General features: G+C 44.8%; 2 long non-coding RNA genes across 4 annotated transcripts; both read right to left on the reverse strand.

The window, feature by feature from the left end:
* Positions 1-3,482: 3,482 nt before the first annotated feature.
* On the reverse strand, positions 3,483-4,511 carry LOC133391700 (uncharacterized). 2 transcript variants are annotated; one of them, XR_009765165.1, is made up of 3 exons: positions 4,129-4,511; positions 3,962-4,000; positions 3,483-3,867 (listed from the first exon to the last, which is right to left on the reverse strand). It is a non-coding gene; the product is annotated as an uncharacterized LOC133391700 (long non-coding RNA). The 2 variants fall into 2 exon arrangements; XR_009765164.1 differs by lacking the exon at positions 4,129-4,511 and having other exon boundaries at positions 3,962-4,114.
* Positions 4,512-13,806: 9,295 nt separating this feature from the next.
* On the reverse strand, positions 13,807-16,205 carry LOC1275355 (uncharacterized). 2 transcript variants are annotated; one of them, XR_009765062.1, is made up of 3 exons: positions 15,498-16,205; positions 15,252-15,414; positions 13,807-14,414 (listed from the first exon to the last, which is right to left on the reverse strand). It is a non-coding gene; the product is annotated as an uncharacterized LOC1275355 (long non-coding RNA). The 2 variants fall into 2 exon arrangements; XR_009765061.1 differs by having other exon boundaries at positions 15,480-16,205.
* Between the last annotated feature and the right edge of the window lie 5,825 nt (positions 16,206-22,030).

Here is a 22,030-nt window from a genome sequence, read left to right on the forward strand (position 1 = left end):
AACCGGACGGGTTGGTCCCATCGTCTACGGACAACCGGACGGGTTGGCCCCATCTTCGGCGGACACCCAGGCGGGTTGGTCCCATCTTCGGCAATCGGACGGATTGCATCTTCGACGGACAACCGGACGGGTTGGTCCCATCCTCGACGGACAACTGGGCGGGTTGGTTCCATCTTTGGCAATCGGACGGATTGCATCCTCGGCGGACACCCAGGCGGGTTGGTCCCACTTCAAGTGCAACAAAGATAACAGCGATCATCGTCAGCACACGTGGAGATTAGACTTGCCCAATGTCTATCTCACGTGCACCTCCTGTAGAAGAAGAAGATCATCTTATCATCGAAGAACAGCAAGGCGACGAAATGGCACAAGCCAATCTTCAAGAAGGACGTGAAGCGTCGCAGCCAAACTCTTCAAAGTATATCCAAAGTCTACGCGCCAAACACAAAGGCTTACACCGCAAGCTAGCAAACATGAACACCGAACAGAAAGACGACAGCATATCTCAAGTCCAACGAGGTATGCTGGAAGAACTGAAAGCGGTGCAGAGCCACGTCATGGATTTAATCCTGGAAGAATTGCCAGATGACGTAGATGAAGACTTGGCAAAAGACGAAGCATTCCACTCACTATATGCTTCTAAGGCAGCGAAGCTGGTCGTAATCGACAAAAAGCCATCGTCAGCTACAACACCTCCTGAAGTTGCATCATAATCGGTCTCCATCCAGCATCATCTCAACATCCCAATGCCGGTCTTTGATGGTCTATACGAACACTGGCCAACGTTCAAGGCCATGTGGTAAAAACCCAATACCGCGCTGTAAATAAACCAGTGACAGTTCGAACATGCGACCTGGGAACTGTGGGTCGCTCCACACTCTTTGTGTCGGTTTCAATTGGTGTTGTTTTCATTTATGGCGGTTTGTTTACATTTCGTTGCGGTTATCATCAGGTTCCCGTGGTTCGATATTCGGTCGAGCTTTCTTTTCGTCAACCTCATCGTGACGATCGTGGTGCTCGGTGGACTGTTGGCAACGATCAGAAAGCATCTGCCCACTGCCATCCGGCAGACGTTCCGGTATGACAAGCATGCACTGAAGGGATCATCGGACCGATTGGTGTCCCTGCTGGAGATCCTAAAGGCCTGGTTCATACATTTCTACGTCTTTGCTGCCCTCTGGTCGGTGGCCGGATTTGCCGTCATGATGTAGCCAGCGCGGGACTACGTAATCGCCTTCCTCGATACGTTGGCAACCAACAAGCGTACGGTGCGCACCACGCCTACCGAGACGATGGTTGCTATGACGCTGATCACGCTGCAGTGTTTGCGCCGGTTCTACGAGACCTGGTTCGTGCAGGTGTTCTCGAGCGAGCTGAAAATCATCACCCACGTACCACGAAAAACATTCACAACTATCCGAAGCAAAGGAAAGCACTCGTCCCATTCGTTCTGTGAGATCGACGGTGAGGGTGCGGATAATATCGTTCCGGTTGTTGGGCTTTTTTAGGATCGAAAAAATGGTATGGTTGGTGTCCGGCTTTTTTTAGGTTGCTGGTTCCCGGCTGATGGGATTCATCTGGTTTTCCTGGATCTTCTGTGAATGCCTTGTTCCACGGACCGGTCGTCGATGCACTCGAGGTGCACCGCATTGACGAGCGGCAGTAGCAGGATGCAATCGGCGCGGCCGAGCTGGCAGCGAAGCCGGTTCTCGGTGAGCCATTCACGCCGAATGAGGGCGGTCAAGAGCCGGCTGCATACGTTCGATATATTCGCTACGCGCACGATCAAACTGTGTAACGATGCCGAGTGTGTCCGGCCATCGCGACTAGAAGCATAGCGGAAGTTAAGTTGCGTCGTCTATTGTGGTGCGATGCGCTGTATGTTCCGGGTGTGCGATTGAGTTTCATGTTTGTTTCTTTCTTGTTCACAGACACCTTTTCATCAACAACTGGCATGACTATCGGCGCACGGTCGGTGGCTCTAGCGAAGGGGAGGGTGCGTTCCAATCGGCTGGCAGGACACAGATCGGATCGGTTAGGACAACGATCGGCATAGTACGGCTCGCGACCCGCATGTGGCTATTTGTTGACTAGGTGGAGGCTCTTTATCGTTCACACATTTTCAATAATTTTCATACATGTTCTCTTTTGGTTAATCTAGTTGCCTCTTCAAGTGCAAATCTACGAACATGTTTAGAAGATTTGGCTCTTTCGGTCGCAACGTTTGCCGAGTCGCTGGGGATATTGGATTGTAAGGAATGAATATACTGTCCGCAGGAACCAGATGATGACATCACTAAGGAGCTAATGCGCTAAAGCTTATCAGAAGGAGGCGAGAATGGTTTGATGTTTTTGGCACAGCTCCCACGTATCATCCATACCACACCAAATCATTATGGCGCAGCGGTGAATATGTACAACGTCATCCTGCTCGGGTAGGATGGTGACGGTCTCCCGCTCGGTATATCTTGACGGCAGTATAACGCAAGGCAAGTATACATATAGTTTCAGTACGTTTAATAAGTGTAAAGAATGCTAATATCTTTGTTTCTTTTTCAAATTTTCAGATTCAAATGAACAATATACAAGGTGCACTAAACATACACTGGACTCTGTTTGGAACGGGTCTAGTAAAAGTATTTGTTATTGGTGCATGCATATTATTATGTGCACCTATTTTATTTTTCCTATCTTGTTACCGATCGAACCGACCGAACCCAGTAGAATAAAAAATATGATTACATTACATATTCCAAATGTGGCTACTACACCCTAATGCCAAACGAAAGAAAAACAAATAGGCTATCAATTGGTGAGTAATGCGATATATTTATACAATTTCAGTTAAAAAAATGAGTAGTATGTTTGATGCAATAATTATATATGTGTTTGTATAATGAATAATTTTAACATGTAAATAACGTTATAGTGCAATAAACACTTGTCACGATTGTGTGCATGATTGTGTACACAGTTCCAAATCAGCTTCATTATCTGTTCCATTAGATAATTTGTTAACTGATTCAAATTTCAATTACAGTTTCCTTATGCTTGTTGCGTGGTTTTAACTATAACGGAACCATGGCCCTTAATAATACTCCTAGATGTTGTTAATATATAGTTACGTGCACCATAGTGACAAGCAAAGGCTCACCTCACCGCTTGAATTAACCATTGATCCGCTGAACCAGCGGAGAATGTCGGACGATCGCGACCAAGAAGAAATACTGTTCTATGGATTACGCACCTGCGGCAAGTGCTAGGATCGATTGTCTATATCCAATTGTCTTGTCCGCATTTTGTTCGACCCGAGAACCGCAGCCAACACAACGAGCGTAACAAACAACGGCCTCACATACGCTCTAACACAACGTTTGGTTTTATGATTAGTAAATCTGATGTTAATTATTACTCAAAGTGCGTGCTTCCTCACGAGTACACGTTTTTTTTTACCCAAATGGTGTTGCTCAACAAACACATAATTATATGTTTCAATAGTCCATGCGTATATTAGCACAATAAAATTTTATATCTAATTAAACCAAACTAATACTAATACTAATCCTATGCTAACATAAAACAAAAGAAAAAAAAATAAGGCACTGGTCACATTATAAGGCAAAAAGGGAGGTACATGATGCATAAAATAAACTCATCCATTCTATTCCGTTTGGTGAGTGTTTTGCTCAGCAATCTCATTCACCAGATGTTTCATGATGTGTGCGTTGAAGGACGTGCGTGAGTTACTGAGCACTTGCCTGTCACGGGTTAGCATGATACAACATTAATGTTTCGTCTATATGCTTGGCTATCGTAGGATGTTGCGCAGTGACTGTTTCTTACAGTTAGATGAAGGAAAACGAATACCTTAGAAAATGAAAAAGAATGTAAAACAAACAAAATAACGTTTAAAAAAACATAAGAGATACAGTAAAAAGTAAATGAGCATGTGGTTACTTACCGATAGTGTGTTGTGGCATGTGTACTGAAAAACGATTCTCTATTATTTCGCGTGTAATTCCAACATGTAGCACGAACTCATGCGGTAGGGAACATGCAAAAAAAAAAGAAACATTTAAGTTTAAAAATTTTGTTACCGTCTTGTACTGGTGATGTGAAATAACTTACCGCAGGGGAAACCCCACGATAAGAGACGTTTCCTTTCTTATCGTGAACACTGTCGGATGGTTGGCGTTGTAGATTCCTTTTCCCGCTGCCACTTAAATCCGGATCGACGCGTAGGTCAGCGAGCTCGTGCGGCAAGAGGCATGCAAATAGTAAGAAAAATAAAAAATATTAATAAACTGCCTACATTGTCTCTTGCAAACCGATCGCTATGATGTATCAATACTTACCGCAGGGGAAACCTCCTCGACTAGTGAGGTGTGCTACCGCTTCGGGAAATCGGTCGGATGGTATGCGGTGTACTAGATCTATCCCTTATCCCGCTTGCCACTTAAAACCGGATCGACGCGTAGGTCGGCGAGCTCGTGCGGCAGGAGGTATGCAAATAGGAAGAAAAATAAAAAAAATATTAATAAACTACCTACATTGTCTCTTGCAAACCGATCGCTATGATGTATCAATACTTACCGCAGGGGAAACCCCCTCGACTAGTGAGGTGTGCTACCGATTGGGGAAATCGGTCGGATGGTATGCGGTGTACTAGATCTATCCCTTATCCCGCTTGCCACTTAAAACCGGATCGACGCGTATGTCGGCGAGCTCGTGCGGCAGGAGGCATGCAAATAGAAAGTGTTAGGAAAGGAAGGAAATTGTGTTATCATCTCGTGCAAGCCGATCGCTATGATCTAGAATTACTTACCGCAGGGGAAAACCCCCGATAAAAAAAAATCGATGTTTTCAACTGCGCTGCCTTAAAATCTTAGAAAGGGATTTGTTTTAAAATTTAATTTCTTTTTTTTTTACAAGGAGGGGAAATGTAGAATGCACCTTAGCAAGGTGCCATCAAAACCTCCTCCTTGGGTCCGTTTCGCAGCTAAGCTTCTCTGGACCAAATGAGAATCTGCTTTGAGTGTACCTGCTTAAAAAAAAAGAAAACTAATTATTAAAAATGTTCGATTTGGTTCCCCAAGGCATCTATCAAGGCGACAAACACATCATCATTGCATTTCCGGAAGATATGCTCAGCATAATATTTGTCCATGTTGCTTTTAATATTAGTGCCTTGTTTTCTCAAAAATGCCTTCAACCATCTCCAAACATTCTCAATCCGTTGTGTGTTGATATTGTTATCATCTGGATTGAGGAAATTTCTGGAGTGGTTGACACATTCGTGGGGATATCCAAGCTCCTCCAGCCCATTATAACCTTTCCAGAGATCGGTCATAATTTTCGTTCCGGGTTCAACATGCCGAACCACCAGATCGCTCAAAACGGCAAGGGAGCGTTTCGGGACACGCTCCAGGAAAATGGCCTTATTTTCCCGGCATATCCCACCCACAAGCCACTGAGGACCGGAACTACCGACCCGGCCGACGTTGTACTTTCGACGAGTGATGACAGTTTCGTCGATTTCCACCGTCATGCCAGGGCCCCCTATCTTCTCTCGTGTACGATCGAATGTTTCCCAAAGAAAACTTCGGATCGTATCGTACCACGAGAGAACCGTGTTGTGGGAGAGGCCAATCTCCAACGCACAACGAGTTGAGTTGGCCCCATTGGCCCACTCGTAACAACAACGCACAAGGCTCCTAAGCGAAGCCTTGTGGTTGGCAAATATGGACCTGGCCCGGATGCTGCTGGTCCCGCCGCATTTGTAGTCGGGACATACATACCTGTAGCCGTCGATGCTTTTGTAGGGAGTTAGCTTCATTTCCTTTGGACATCTCGGGCACAATTGAACCGGCTGCAGAAGAGCCCGCTTTTGCATCCACTCGATCGCTTGTTCACGGTCCTGAAAAATATCAGAAAGCATATCAGTATTGTAAGCCATTTTCAATTGCCTCTTTGCGCTTTGAAAAATATGCACAAGTGGCGCCAAATATTGTGTATGTGTGCGATATATCGATGGGGATACAAACCAGGGTTAAGATATGGGTGAACAACGGTAGCACTGCTTAAATTTGCAAATGTAGGAGCTGGTTTAAAATATAATATTTATTGCGGATACACATTGAAAGGGATTCATAATTAATGCAGAACATAAATTTATTCACTCAAATATACTTTCGTTATATTTTTATTTATGAGTTTTCAAATATTTTCATTTCATGAACACTGTCCGTCCCACAGTTACCTTTGCAATTACCGTTATTTTTAAAAATTCACATACGCACGCAGGCAATCAATGATATCATAGTTAGTGATGGGTAAAGTTGGCAAAAATCCGGAGTTGACTCCGATCCGACTCCGATAAATTCGGAATCGACTCCGAACGACTCCGAACGACTCCGACTCCGGGCGACTCCGGGCGACTCCGGGCAACTCCGGGCAACTCCGGACGACTCCGGACGACTCCGAATGACTCCGAACGACTCCGAACGACTACGAACGACTCCAACTCCGGGCGGATCTAGTGGTTCCATTTTGCCGGAGACGGAATCGAACTAACAATAGTCGGAGTCGGATCGGAGCCGTAGGTGCGCTCCATACAGCACATCACTAATAGTAGTGTACGTGGTTAGCTCTCATACTGAAAAGGTAAACAAACCATCTCAGTTTGTTTACCACTAGCAAAAAGGTGTTTTGTGGGATTTGTTATAATTAAGCTATTCCATTGTATTATTATACACTCTGATAATAAGCATCAATAGCTATATTTACTAATTAGCAACGGTGGTAACCTTAAAAATAACTTTAATCAAAGTAATAAGTACGCAAGCCACTTTACCTGTCATAGGACCGGTCGTACTTGGTTAATATGTTATAGTTTAGTAATTTGTATTTTTTTAAATTATTTAGTTGATAGTCCAAACCACAAATTGCTAGGTATTAGGTATTATTACCCTTAAAAGCTAAATCTACATTTAGATCCTGCTCGCGTAAACCTTTACAAGTCGCTTAAGCAGGAGACACAAACAGCGTTTCATCTCGATCTCGATATCGGGGTTCGATGCTGCCGGAACTTAACCGTAACACCGTAACCGTAACACGGTTACCTTGAGGTATGTAGCCAGATATATGTTGTGTGTGAAAACCATTTTTATTAGCGTTAACCTCTTTCCCTGAACACGATCATCCCAGCGACGGTTGCAATCGCCTTAGCTGTATCCGACCGGCAGATCCTCCGGACCATCTTTGGCGGTGTGCTGGCTTGCTGACGATTACAGAGGACTGTTGATTGCTGTCGTAATAGGAACCGATTACTTTAGCTTATTAACAGCATGCTGGCCGTATATCCCAGCAAGAAAGGTTACCACAATATTTCTCAGTGCGACACGACGTTAGCTGGATGAAGTGTAGCATAACTTGTCTGCGTTACGATGCATACTTCGATGGTGAGCTGCAGCCAGGATCCGAAAAATTTGGCAACCTATAACAATGGCAGGACTGTGAAAAGGAAGTGCTGAATCGAAGGAAAGTGAAATGCTAGTTCTATTCTATCAATTTAAAATCCGTAATTTACAATTGTTTATACTACCACTAAAAGGAAAGGTAATTATTTTCACATTGACATTATTTATTCCATTTCTCTACTAATAATATGCTTCTCTCCCGTTTGTTTATTCCTTTTCGGATCTTTGATACTTTCTGTACAATAGCTATGGCTGCTCATTTTCCGCGATGTACCGTCCAATGCTCAGGCGAACTTTCCTGCGCTGCCGTTACACGTTGTCACCATACCAAACAACATGCCGACCTCTATACACCCGACGTCACAGCAGAGCTGCTCTGTTGCTAAGGAGTTTACGAAGGACATACTTGGAGTGTAGGTGTTTAAGGAAGGTATACACTTGATTGCCCACCTGCATGTGATTGCAACCACCATGTACCATCTGCTATGTACACGTCATAGCATATCTGCTATGCAGAACATATTATAAACCACACTACCAAATATAGACTCTTAGCAACACATTTTAATAAACTTAGCAAACTAGTTCAGGTCACACCGTTCATACAAAAACAACCAAAAACACGCAGCACAAGCAAAACAGGCGTTATTGCAATTGAGTAAGGTAGACCAAGAACGCATCACATCGTATAGCCAATAGCGCAGCGTAAGGAAAGATAGACACACTGTAAGCCAAGGCAGAAACAGCATACGCATTATAACACAACACACTCTAAGCGATATTTCTGAAGGTCTCCACACACACAAAACTCACACTTTACCACATACTTTGTACTCCAGCACCCAAAACAACTTAGTCCACAAAAACCAGAGTTTTTATTTTTGTGTTTCGGACAAGGTGCACAATAGAGGGATTAGGGACACTCGCGGATCTTTGGTATCAAACACTTATATTCTAATAAAATAAGATAAACGTGATCGGGACTGTTGTGTGTATTGGGTCGTAGCCTATGATCGAGTGCCCTTCTCGGTAGCTCGATCACTCCCGAAACCCTTAACGGTCTTCCACGATCTCAGATGCTGTTAGTTGCAGGACACGGATCAATAGAAAAATCAATCACCACGTATTATAATTAGAACGCCACAAAATATTGTACCAAATCAATAACTTTTCGTAGTATAAATAAACCACCACCGATCATAGCAATTTAGATTCGTTCGAACTGCCAAAATAGGTCGTTAAACTTCCTAAAACTTTGTCAACCAACTTATTTCATGACCTTAGTTTCGTCCCCCTACCCTAGGTAAGGCTTCTAAGCTCAAACGGTTCCAAATGTACCCTTCCGGGTGTTCGTGATTGCCTGGACGTTCAGATGACAAAGATCCACTACTCCGCTTCGTACCAGTTCTCTCTGGCTTTACTGATTACACATAGCATGATAGTCAGTCCTACATATGGGGGCACAGTCCATTTGGGGCTTGAACCCCATGACGGGCATGTTGTAATCATACGGCCAACAGAAATGCAAATGCAAATTACCGCACTGTAAATAGCACGATATTTACGTATATTATCACATAGCTTATTAGCAAGAGTGTTACGTAGTATTGGGTTAAAAGTATTAGATTCGATTTAAATAGCCATGAACCGCAACATTGTACGCGAAGCAGCAGCTGCTCATTATGATCACCATCTTAATTAAGAAATAAATAGATAAAACGAACCATATCAAATCTGATCAGTTGTACCACTCATTAGTAAAGCACTCGTTCGTAGTGCTCATGAATTAAAAATGAAAAGTAAACGAAAGTTAGTTATAGTGCGATCCTTAAGATAAACGCAAAATGCACCCCGCAATGTGTAGGAAATTGTACTTCAACGCATAAAGTACGAAGGTTTATCCAATTTATTACAATATTTCGGAGCGCAGAAGAGTTAAAATCGTGGTACGGGGTTTCCTCCATTGGGTTCGTTAAACTATCCATCTCCTAGCGCTAATACTGGCGGCAAATCCGTCGCTGGCCACTGAGTCCACCGGAATCACTACCGTCCCATTGATTCCGCACTCTGAAGCTCCGAACCGGCAATCACGTGTGCTACTCCTTTCTACGTGTGCTTGTACTACTTGTTCCAAACTGTTGATTATCTGTGGAAAAAAAGAGAACGTCGGAAAATTTTAATAATTAGGTGCTTCTTATAGCGTCCATCGATCGACCCCACATCCGTTAAAGCGCTTATTTTGACTTACTTTGAATTGCGTGATTTCCTCTGCGAGACAGAAGATGGCCGGGTGATTGTCGGGAGCAGCTTGCCGTTCGATTTGTTCCGCAGCAAATAGTACAAAAAGTTGTCGCCAATATAATCTCAAACCCGGTTCGTGCCAAGCTGAAGCACGTCCGTGGGATTTGTTATCCGACAATGGGAGGCAACGTGATTGCCCTGAAATTATCACATCCAATGTAGGTGCGAACGGATTGCCGGAAAGAAAATTGATTTTCCCCAGGTTCTTTATGGCCGATGGTGGCAGCATCTCGTCCATCGGCATCTGCTCGTGGTATCTGATTTCGATAAAGCACCAGCTGCTTCTATGTAACCGGGTGATGCAATCACTCGAAATGGAAATTGAGAAATTCAGACTGAGAAGTAATATTGTGTGGTAAAGCTGCGCTCATCAGCCCTAGCCGCACACAATAATTAAAATGCAACAAACTGAGATGGTTTGTTTACCTTTTCAGTATGATAGCTAACCACGTACACTACGATATCATTGATTGCCTGCGTGCGTATGTGAATTTTTAAAAATAACGGTAATTGCAAGGTAACTGTGGGACGGACAGTGTTCATGAAATGAAAATATTTGAAAACTCATAAATAAAAATATAACGGAAGTATATTTGAGTAAATAAATTTATGTTCTGCATTAATTATGAATCCCTTTCAATGTGTATCCGCAATAAATATTATATTTTAAACCAGCTCCTACATTTGCAAATTTAAGCAGTGCTACCGTTGTTCACCCATATCTTAACCCTGGTTTGTATCCCCATCGATGTACCGTACACATACACAATATTTAGCGCCACTTGTGCATATTTTTCAAAGCGCAAAGAGGCAATTGAAAATGGCTTACAATACTGATATGCTTTCTGATATTTTTCAGGACCGTGAACAAGCGATCGAGTGGATGCAAAAGCGAGCTCTTCTGCAGCCGGTTCAATTGTGCCCGAGATGTCCAAAGGAAATGAAGCTAACTCCCTACAAAAGCATCGACGGCTACAGGTATGTATGTCCCGACTACAAATGCGGCGGGACCAGCAGCATCCGGGCCAGGTCCATATTTGCCAACCACAAGGCTTCGCTTAGGAGCCTTGTGCGTTGTTGTTACGAGTGGGCCAATGGGGCCAACTCAACTCGTTGTGCGTTGGAGATTGGCCTCTCCCACAACACGGTTCTCTCGTGGTACGATACGATCCGAAGTTTTCTTTGGGAAACATTCGATCGTACACGAGAGAAGATAGGGGGCCCTGGCATGACGGTGGAAATCGACGAAACTGTCATCACTCGTCGAAAGTACAACGTCGGCCGGGTCGGTAGTTCCGGTCCTCAGTGGCTTGTGGGTGGGATATGCCGGGAAAATAAGGCCATTTTCCTGGAGCGTGTCCCGAAACGCTCCCTTGCCGTTTTGAGCGATCTGGTGGTTCGGCATGTTGAACCCGGAACGAAAATTATGACCGATCTCTGGAAAGGTTATAATGGGCTGGAGGAGCTTGGATATCCCCACGAATGTGTCAACCACTCCAGAAATTTCCTCAATCCAGATGATAACAATATCAACACACAACGGATTGAGAATGTTTGGAGATGGTTGAAGGCATTTTTGAGAAAACAAGGCACTAATATTAAAAGCAACATGGACAAATATTATGCTGAGCATATCTTCCGGAAATGCAATGATGATGTGTTTGTCGCCTTGATAGATGCCTTGGGGAACCAAATCGAACATTTTTAATAATTAGTTTTCTTTTTTTTAAGCAGGTACACTCAAAGCAGATTCTCATTTGGTCCAGAGAAGCTTACCTGCGAAACGGACCCAAGGAGGAGGTTTTGATGGCACCTTGCTAAGGTGCATTCTACATTTCCCCTCCTTGTAAAAAAAAAAGAAATTAAATTTTAAAACAAATCCCTTTCTAAGATTTTAAGGCAGCGCAGTTGAAAACATCGATTTTTTTTTATCGGGGGTTTTCCCCTGCGGTAAGTAATTCTAGATCATAGCGATCGGCTTGCACGAGATGATAACACAATTTCCTTCCTTTCCTAACACTTTCTATTTGCATGCCTCCTGCCGCACGAGCTCGCCGACATACGCGTCGATCCGGTTTTAAGTGGCAAGCGGGATAAGGGATAGATCTAGTACACCGCATACCATCCGACCGATTTCCCCAATCGGTAGCACACCTCACTAGTCGAGGGGGTTTCCCCTGCGGTAAGTATTGATACATCATAGCGATCGGTTTGCAAGAGACAATGTAGGCAGTTTATTAATATTTTTTTATTTTTCTTCCTATTTGCATACCTCCTGCCGCACGAGCTCGCCGACCTACGCGTCGATCCGGTTTTAAGTGGCAAGCGGGATAAGGGATAGATCTACTACACCGCATACCATCCGACCGATTTCCCGAAGCGGTAGCACACCTCACTAGTCGAGGAGGTTTCCCCTGCGGTAAGTATTGATACATCATAGCGATCGGTTTGCAAGAGACAATGTAGGCAGTTTATTAATATTTTTTATTTTTCTTACTATTTGCATGCCTCTTGCCGCACGAGCTCGCTGACCTACGCGTCGATCCGGATTTAAGTGGCAGCGGGAAAAGGAATCTACAACGCCAACCATCCGACAGTGTTCACGATAAGAAAGGAAACGTCTCTTATCGTGGGGTTTCCCCTGCGGTAAGTTATTTCACATCACCAGTACAAGACGGTAACAAAATTTTTAAACTTAAATGTTTCTTTTTTTTTTTTGCATGTTCCCTACCGCATGAGTTCGTGCTACATGTTGGAATTACACGCGAAATAATAGAGAATCGTTTTTCAGTACACATGCCACAACACACTATCGGTAAGTAACCACATGCTCATTTACTTTTTACTGTATCTCTTATGTTTTTTTTTAACGTTATTTTGTTTGTTTTACATTCTTTTTCATTTTCTAAGGTATTCGTTTTCCTTCATCTAACTGTAAGAAACAGTCACTGCGCAACATCCTACGATAGCCAAGCATATAGACGAAACATTAATGTTGTATCATGCTAACCCGTGACAGGCAAGTGCTCAGTAACTCACGCACGTCCTTCAACGCACACATCATGAAACATCTGGTGAATGAGATTGCTGAGCAAAACACTCACCAAACGGAATAGAATGGATGAGTTTATTTTATGCATCATGTACCTCCTTTTTTGCCTTATAATGTGACCAGTGCCTTATTTTTTTTCTTTTGTTTTATGTTAGCATAGGATTAGTATTAGTATTAGTTTGGTTTAATTAGATATAAAATTTTATTGTGCTAATATACGCATGGACTATTGAAACATATAATTATGTGTTTGTTGAGCAACACCATTTGGGTAAAAAAAAACGTGTACTCGTGAGGAAGCACGCACTTTGAGTAATAATTAACATCAGATTTACTAATCATAAAACCAAACGTTGTGTTAGAGCGTATGTGAGGCCGTTGTTTGTTACGCTCGTTGTGTTGGCTGCGGTTCTCGGGTCGAACAAAATGCGGACAAGACAATTGGATATAGACAATCGATCCTAGCACTTGCCGCAGGTGCGTAATCCATAGAACAGTATTTCTTCTTGGTCGCGATCGTCCGACGTTCTCCGCTGGTTCAGCGGATCAATGGTTAATTCAAGCGGTGAGGTGAGCCTTTGCTTGTCACTATGGTGCACGTAACTATATATTAACAACATCTAGGAGTATTATTAAGGGCCATGGTTCCGTTATAGTTAAAACCACGCAACAAGCATAAGGAAACTGTAATTGAAATTTGAATCAGTTAACAAATTATCTAATGGAACAGATAATGAAGCTGATTTGGAACTGTGTACACAATCATGCACACAATCGTGACACTATCGCAAGTGTTTATTGCACTATAACGTTATTTACATGTTAAAATTATTCATTATACAAACACATATATAATTATTGCATCAAACATACTACTCATTTTTTTAACTGAAATTGTATAAATATATCGCATAACTCACCAATTGATAGCCTATTTGTTTTTCTTTCGTTTGGCATTAGGGTGTAGTAGCCACATTTGGAATATGTAATGTAATCATATTTTTTATTCTACTGGGTTCGGTCGGTTCGATCGGTAACAAGATAGGAAAAATAAAATAGGTGCACATAATAATATGCACGCACCAATAACAAATACTTTTACTAGACCCGTTCCAAACAGAGTCCAGTGTATGTTTAGTGCACCTTGTATATTGTTCATTTGAATCTGAAAATTTGAAAAAGAAACAAAGATATTAGCATTCTTTACACTTATTAAACGTACTGAAACTATATGTATACTATTATTACTATATGCCTTGCGTTATACTGCCGTCAAGATATACCGAGCGGGAGACCGTCACCATCCTACCCGAGCAGGATGACGTTGTACATATTCACGGCTGCGCCATAATGATTTGGTGTGGTATGGATGATACGTGGGAGCTGTGCCAAAAACATCAAACCATTCTCGCCTCCTTCTGATAAGCTTTAGCGCATTAGCTCCTTGGTGATGTCATCATCTGGTTCCTGCGGATAGTATATTCATTCCTTACAATCCAATATCCCCAGCGACTCGGCAAACGTTGCGACCGAAAGAGCCAAATCTTCTAAACATGTTCGTAGATTTGCACTTGAAGAGGCAACTAGATTAACCAAAAGAGAACATGTATGAAAATTATTGTGTAGCATATCTGCTATACAGAACATATTGTAATACACACTATCAGCTATAAACACATTGTAACACACTTTGGAAAGCCAAGCCACACCATTGTAACACATTCATTATAACACATTCAGTAAATCAGATCATACCATAGCACCGCAACCGGAAGAGTTCAGGCCGTCCATTCAAACAAATAACAGATGTGACACACTTATCAAAAACAACCGAAACGCACAACATAAGCAGGAACAGTATGTAACCCAAAGCAGGAACAGTATATGCATTAAACCCAAAACAGGAACTTAGTGACAAGAACCATCGTTCTTGCCAACAAAAGACAAACGTAACTAGCTGAGTGAAAACAATAACTTTCCAACATACAACCCGGAACCAAATGTGAGAAACCCTTAACTTCATTTGAGTATAAATAAAACCAACTCCGATCATGGCAAGTCAGATTCGTTCGGACTGTCAGGATAGGACTATGCCAATCCTACATCTATCGACTTCTCATTTAAAGAGTTTAGTTATGTCCCCCTACCCAAGGTAAGGCCTCTAAACTCCAACGTTTCCAGTAAGGGAAACCTCCTAAATGTTTCTATGATCGCCTGGACGATCAAGTGTCGAAAAGTCCGCTCGAACGAAGTTTTAATCCACCTCGGCTCATGTCAGCGAAACACTGACCTACCGCGACGGTACTGGAGGTGTAGCTATCACCCGAAGTACAGTTGTACGATCATCGCATTACATGGCGACCGTAACATTATCCAAACCCATTACAATTGAAAATGTGTGAACGATAAAGAGCCTCCACCTAGTCAACAAATAGCCACATGCGGGTCGCGAGCCGTACTATGCCGATCGTTGTCCTAACCGATCCGATCTGTGTCCTGCCAGCCGATTGGAACGCACCCTCCCCTTCGCTAGAGCCACCGACCGTGCGCCGATAGTCATGCCAGTTGTTGATGAAAAGGTGTCTGTGAACAAGAAAGAAACAAACATGAAACTCAATCGCACACCCGGAACATACAGCGCATCGCACCACAATAGACGACGCAACTTAACTTCCGCTATGCTTCTAGTCGCGATGGCCGGACACACTCGGCATCGTTACACAGTTTGATCGTGCGCGTAGCGAATATATCGAACGTATGCAGCCGGCTCTTGACCGCCCTCATTCGGCGTGAATGGCTCACCGAGAACCGGCTTCGCTGCCAGCTCGGCCGCGCCGATTGCATCCTGCTACTGCCGCTCGTCAATGCGGTGCACCTCGAGTGCATCGACGACCGGTCCGTGGAACAAGGCATTCACAGAAGATCCAGGAAAACCAGATGAATCCCATCAGCCGGGAACCAGCAACCTAAAAAAAGCCGGACACCAACCATACCATTTTTTCGATCCTAAAAAAGCCCAACAACCGGAACGATATTATCCGCACCCTCACCGTCGATCTCACAGAACGAATGGGACGAGTGCTTTCCTTTGCTTCGGATAGTTGTGAATGTTTTTCGTGGTACGTGGGTGATGATTTTCAGCTCGCTCGAGAACACCTGCACGAACCAGGTCTCGTAGAACCGGCGCAAACACTGCAGCGTGATCAGCGTCATAGCAACCATCGTCTCGGTAGGCGTGGTGCGCACCGTACGCTTGTTGGTTGCCAACGTATCGAGGAAGGCGATTACGTAGTCCCGCGCTGGCTACATCATGACGGCAAATCCGGCCACCGACCAGAGGGCAGCAAAGACGTAGAAATGTATGAACCAGGCCTTCAGGATCTCCAGCAGGGACACCAATCGGTCCGATGATCCCTTCAGTGCATGCTTGTCATACCGGAACGTCTGCCGGATGGCAGTGGGCAGATGCTTTTTGATCGTTGCCAACAGTCCACCGAGCACCACGATCGTCACGATGAGGTTGACGAAAAGAAAGCTCGACCGAATATCGAACCACGGGAACCTGATGATAACCGCAACGAAATGTAAACAAACCGCCATAAATGAAAACAACACCAATTGAAACCGACACAAAGAGTGTGGAGCGACCCACAGTTCCCAGGTCGCATGTTCGAACTGTCACTGGTTTATTTACAGCGCGGTATTGGGTTTTTACCGGCCATGTTCTTAGACATCACTCGGATGCAGTAAAACTTCATCATCTCAACAAAGCGCTGCAAGGGAAAGCAGCTGGCATCCTGAACACGTCCATTCTGAATGGCAACAACTTGCAGGCGGCATGGGACGTCTTGGAGAGGCGTTTTGAGAATCCTCGGCTGATTGTCGACAAGCACATCGCAGGATTGCTTCAGCTGAAGCATGCACCCCGAGAATCTGCAAAGGACCTACGGAAGCTAGCGGAAACGTGCAAGAGTCATGAAGATGGCTTAGTATTTATGAAGCAGACTATCGACAGTACCAGCAACCTCATCATCACGCATCTGCTCAGCTCATGTATGGACGCTGACACAAGGAAGGCATGGGAGAGTTCGTTGGAACATGGAGAGTTTCCGGATCTCTTCAAAACTCTCGATTTCATCAATCGGCAATGTGAGGTGCTCGAAAGCTGCACGCCAGAGACGTCACGGAAATCAACAAGCACCAAAGCCTTCACCTCCACCACAGCTGCCAATCCATCGTGTGTACTGTGCCAGCAGCATCATACTCTTCAGAACTGTCCAACCTTCATCGCGATGTCCGTAGTGCAGAGGAAGAGCAAAGTACAGTCATTGAAACGTTGTTTCAATTGCCTCAGCGCTGGACACCCGGTTTCGCAGTGCCGACCGAAATGGACGTGCCGTATCTGCAAGAAACGTCATCATCATCTACTTCATGGGGAGCAGCTTCCAGCAGCACCATCTCTTCAGCCTCCAGACGCCGCTGCAACATCTCATCAGCTTCCAGTCGATGCAGCTCAACCAACATTCATCGGGGCATCGATGACTTCATTGACGACAGCAGTGCCATCCACAGTACTATTGTCAACAGTAGTGCTCAACATCACCGATCGTGCCAGAGTTAGCCATCCAGCAAGAGCTCTCTTGGATAGCGGAGCTCAATCCAACTTCATCACCGGCAGGATGGCACAGTTCCTGGAATTGCCGCGGAAGCTGATCAATCTTCCGCTATCAGGCATTGGTGGCAGTACAAGATCGAATGTGCGACATTCCATCGAAACCACCATCCATTCTCGATGCTCGAGCTATGCTGCGTCATTGGAGTTGCTTGTGTTACCGAAGCTGTCAGCAGACTTACCAACTCAACGGATCGACATCAGCCACTGGAAGATGCCGGAAACCTGCATCTTGGCTGATCCATCCTTCAATCGGCCAGGAACCATTGACATCATCTTGGGAGCAACACACTTCTACGAGATCCTGAGGATCGGACGACTCTCCATGGGTGACAGCATGCCAACCCTTCAGGAAACTGAATTTGGTTGGGTAGTCAGTGGTACCATCACCGAACCCATGTCACCGGTAATGTGTGCGGTGGCAACACACACGAACGAGTTGGGCAACCTAATGGAGCAGTGTTTCACCACCGAAGGCCTGAGCAACACACCGAGCTGGAGCAGCGGGGAACGAGCCTGTGAGGACCATGACACGGCAACCACCACCAGAGAAGAGGATGGCAGGTACATGGTCCAACTTCCACGCAAGCCAGAGATGATTGGCAAGCCTGGCAATTCAACGACTATCGCACTTCGACGGTTCCTAGCACTAGAACGTCGACTTCAACGGGAACCCGAAACCCAACGTGCCTATGTGGACTTCATGGATGAGTACCTTCGCTTCAGTCATACGAGCAAGGTGGCAGCTTCTTCAAAGAACGATGAATCGTTTTATCTACCACATCATCCGGCCTTCAAGACCGACAGCACCACGACGAAGTGTCGAGTGGTGTTTGACGCATCGAGTAAATCTTCAACGGGTGTGTCTTTGAACGACACACTAATGGTCGGGCCGACCATTCAATAAGACACCACTTCTATTTTGTTGCAGTTCAAAATCAACACCCCATACGAGATTGGGGCAATCACCAAGAGAAAGGTGCTATCGTGCATCACCAGGATCTATGATCCTTTGGGCATCGTCGATCCCGTAAAAGCCATGGCCAAGCAGTTCCTCCAACGCATCTGGACGCTGCAAACGGAACAGCAACAGCCCTGGGGATGGGATGACGAGTTGCCAAATCATCTACAAGGAGAATGGATCAACTTCCACAACCAGTTGATACATTTACAAAATCTACACATTCCTCGTGTAGCCATCAGGCCAGATTCGACATCAAGCCAGTTCCATTTTTTCTGCGATGCATCGGAAAAGGGATATGGCGCATGCTGCTACATCAGAAGCCGAGATGACAACGGAAACATCACGATGCAACTGTACGCGTCGAAAACTAAGGTGACACCGATAAATAGCAAACACTCCATTGCTCGACTGGAATTGTACGCTGCACAATTGGCCAGCTTGCTATATGATCGGGTCAGATTAGCGGTCAAGCTCTCATCTCCTGCAACTTTCTGGACGGATTCCATGACCGTAGTTCATTGGTTACGAGCATTGCCAAATTGCTGGAAACCATTCGTCGCCAATCGCGTCTCCCAAGTGCAACACTTGACCCAAGGAAGTGTTTGGCGGCACATCCCCGGAGTCGACAATCCAGCGGACTTAGCATCGCGTGGTTGCTTGAGTAAGGACCTTCTCGACAACCCGCTATGGTGGCAGGGTCCTTCCTGGATTCATCTACCCGAGGACCAGTGGCCAGAATCACCAGTACCATCATCATGTGAAGCAGCAGTAGCAGAGCAGCGAGTCACCACAGTAGCTTGTCCAGCTACAGAAAAACCACCACATCGCATCTTTACGCTGTGGGAGCGATTAAAAGACGATGTAAACCGTTCTAAGAGTGAACTAAGACTAACTACATTTATTCGATATTCAGTGTAACCACGGTTGCTGTAACCAATGGCTACTTGATTACAACTAAGACATTGCTATAAGCAATCCACCACAACGCTATACTCGTCATTCTCCAAGCTTCGAACGACTGTGGCATATTGGGTGCAATACTTCAACAAGCGCTTCAAGCGTCGACAGTACGTAGGTATTGGACTTACAACCCAAGATCTACGGGAGGCTGAGGAAGTATTGCATCGGCTGGCACAACAGGACCTACTTGAGCAGGAAATAAAGGCTCTTCAACATAACAAGCCGATACCTTCATCATCGAAGCTGAAATGGCTGCATCCGCAGCTAGGAGCAAGCGGCATCATTCGCATTGGAGGACGTCTGTCCAATGCACCTCTACTAGAAGACACCAAGCATCCAATCTTGGTTCCCAACAACCATCCACTGGCTGAGATGACGGAAGACCCATCAGACGCGCAACTCTTACCCCAGGCCATTTTTTGGTTGGGTCACATCTGCAGCAGGTTCCAGACGCCGAGACGACGATCGTTCCTGAAAACAGACTCACTCACTGGCGCCTAATACAACAGCTCAACCGCCAATTTTGGAGAAGATGGCACCAGGAATATCTTCAACAGCTTCAGCCGCGTTCGAAATGGGTAAGCGAAGGAAAAAAGATTAAACCAGGTACGTTAGTACTAATCCAAGAGGACAATGTGCCACCAACGACATGGCTATTGGCACGCGTTACGGAAGTTCATCCGGGAAAAGATGGAAAGATTAGGGTAGCAACGTTGCGCACAAGTACAAAAATGACCATCATTAGGCCTCTAGTTAGGTTGTGTGTTTTGCCTATCAAGTAGAGATTATTAAAATTGTTCAATTTTAAGGTGGCAGAATGTTGGATTTTGAGATAGGCAGAACACACCGGCAAGTTAGGCAATGAATTAACAACGCCTATGCATAGGCAATACGCATCACATGTATTTTCCCATTAGACAGAATTCCCATTTAAAAAAGTTCCAGTCCAGAATCCAGTTGGAATATTGCCAACTTAACAGGAATTAAACAGGAAAACGTATGTATCGCTAACGGAGCACGTCGGCTCCTGATAAGAACCCCCCAGAAATCACCAATAAATCGAGTTAGAATTCCAGTGTTAATACTTAGTTCTTGCTCCAATTTTTTGTGAGTGAGGCAGAAGTAGCAGCTAGCTTATCCCTAGTCGATGAGGCGCAGTCCACGGTACCCCCAGAAGGTAGAGTAACAACTGGGCGGATCAGGACAGCGCTGAGGCGGCTGAAGAACATGAAGGCTCCGGGGTTCGATGGGGTCCTTAACATCCTACTAAAGCACCTCCAAGAGAGGGCCATTTGTTTGATAAGCAATATCTTTCACAGGTGTCTTGAGTTGGGCTACTTTCCTGATGCATGGAAGTGCGCAAGAGTAGTGCCCATTCTCAAACCCGGTAAAGACCCCACGAATCCCGGAAGCTATCGCCCAATCAGTCTCCTTTCCTCGCTAGGAAAGTTGTTTGAAAGAGTGATTCTTGAGTCCCTTCAGGAAACTGTGGAGACACTTGATCTTATCCCTGAGGAGCAATTTGGCTTCCGTCCCGGACACTCTACTACTCACCAGCTATTTAGGTTGAAACAACTTTTCGAAAAGAACAAGAGAGAGGCCAGGTCCACGGTAGTCGCAATGTTAGATGTCGAAAAGGCATTTGACAATGTCTGGCATGGTGGACTTATACACAAACTTGTCACGTTTGGCATTCCAATGTACCTTACAAAGATAATTTCAAACTATCTACAACAAAGGACGTTCAGGGTAGCCCTGGGTACGACGCTCTCAGACGTACACTTACTTCCGGCCGGGGTGCCACAGGGTAGTCTGCTGGGTCCACTATTGTACATCCTGTACACTGCGGATATTCCGGCACTACCTTGTGATGGAAAAATTTTCTTATTCGCAGATGACACTGCCATTGCGGTGAAGGGTAGATCTCTGACAGAGGTGAGTCGTCGTGCTCAGCGCTGCCTTGATACTTATATACAATATGCTTCAAGCTGGAAAACCCGTGTCAACGTGGCCAAGAGTCAGGTCATGATTGTCCCACATCGACGCAAACGGTCTTTGATCCCAACTATGCACAGCAGGGTTGAGGTTAACGGCGTTATGGTCGAATGGACTAACAAGGTAAAATATTTGGGCCTCACGTTGGATAGTAAGATGCTTTCCCACGGACAGGTTGAGAGTATCTTACGACAGGGTCAAACTCTCTTAATGAGTTTATACCCACTGATATCGCGCAGGTCCAGACTTTCCTTTGTGAATAAACTAGCTGTCTTTAAACAAATCATTCAACCAGCGGTACTCTATGGTTGCCAGGTTTGGGGAACATGTGCCAGGGTACATCGCCAAAAAATACAGGTAATGCTGAACAAAATGCTAAGAATGATAGCAAATTGCGATCGATACACTAGGAATTCAGATCTTTATGACATATGCGAAGTAACTCCACTCGATAGCTACATACAACAGCAAACGACAAAACTAATTGAAAAATGCAGAGATTCTACACACAGGGCAGTACGTGAAATCGCCTCTATTTGAATTTTTCTTTTAGGTTTAGGGTAGATTAGGTTAAGATAGGATAATTAGGTTAAGGTAAAACTCTCAGT

This window comes from Anopheles gambiae, chromosome 2 (assembly GCF_943734735.2).
Source record: "Anopheles gambiae chromosome 2, idAnoGambNW_F1_1, whole genome shotgun sequence".
Lineage (NCBI taxonomy): Eukaryota > Metazoa > Arthropoda > Insecta > Diptera > Culicidae > Anopheles > Anopheles gambiae.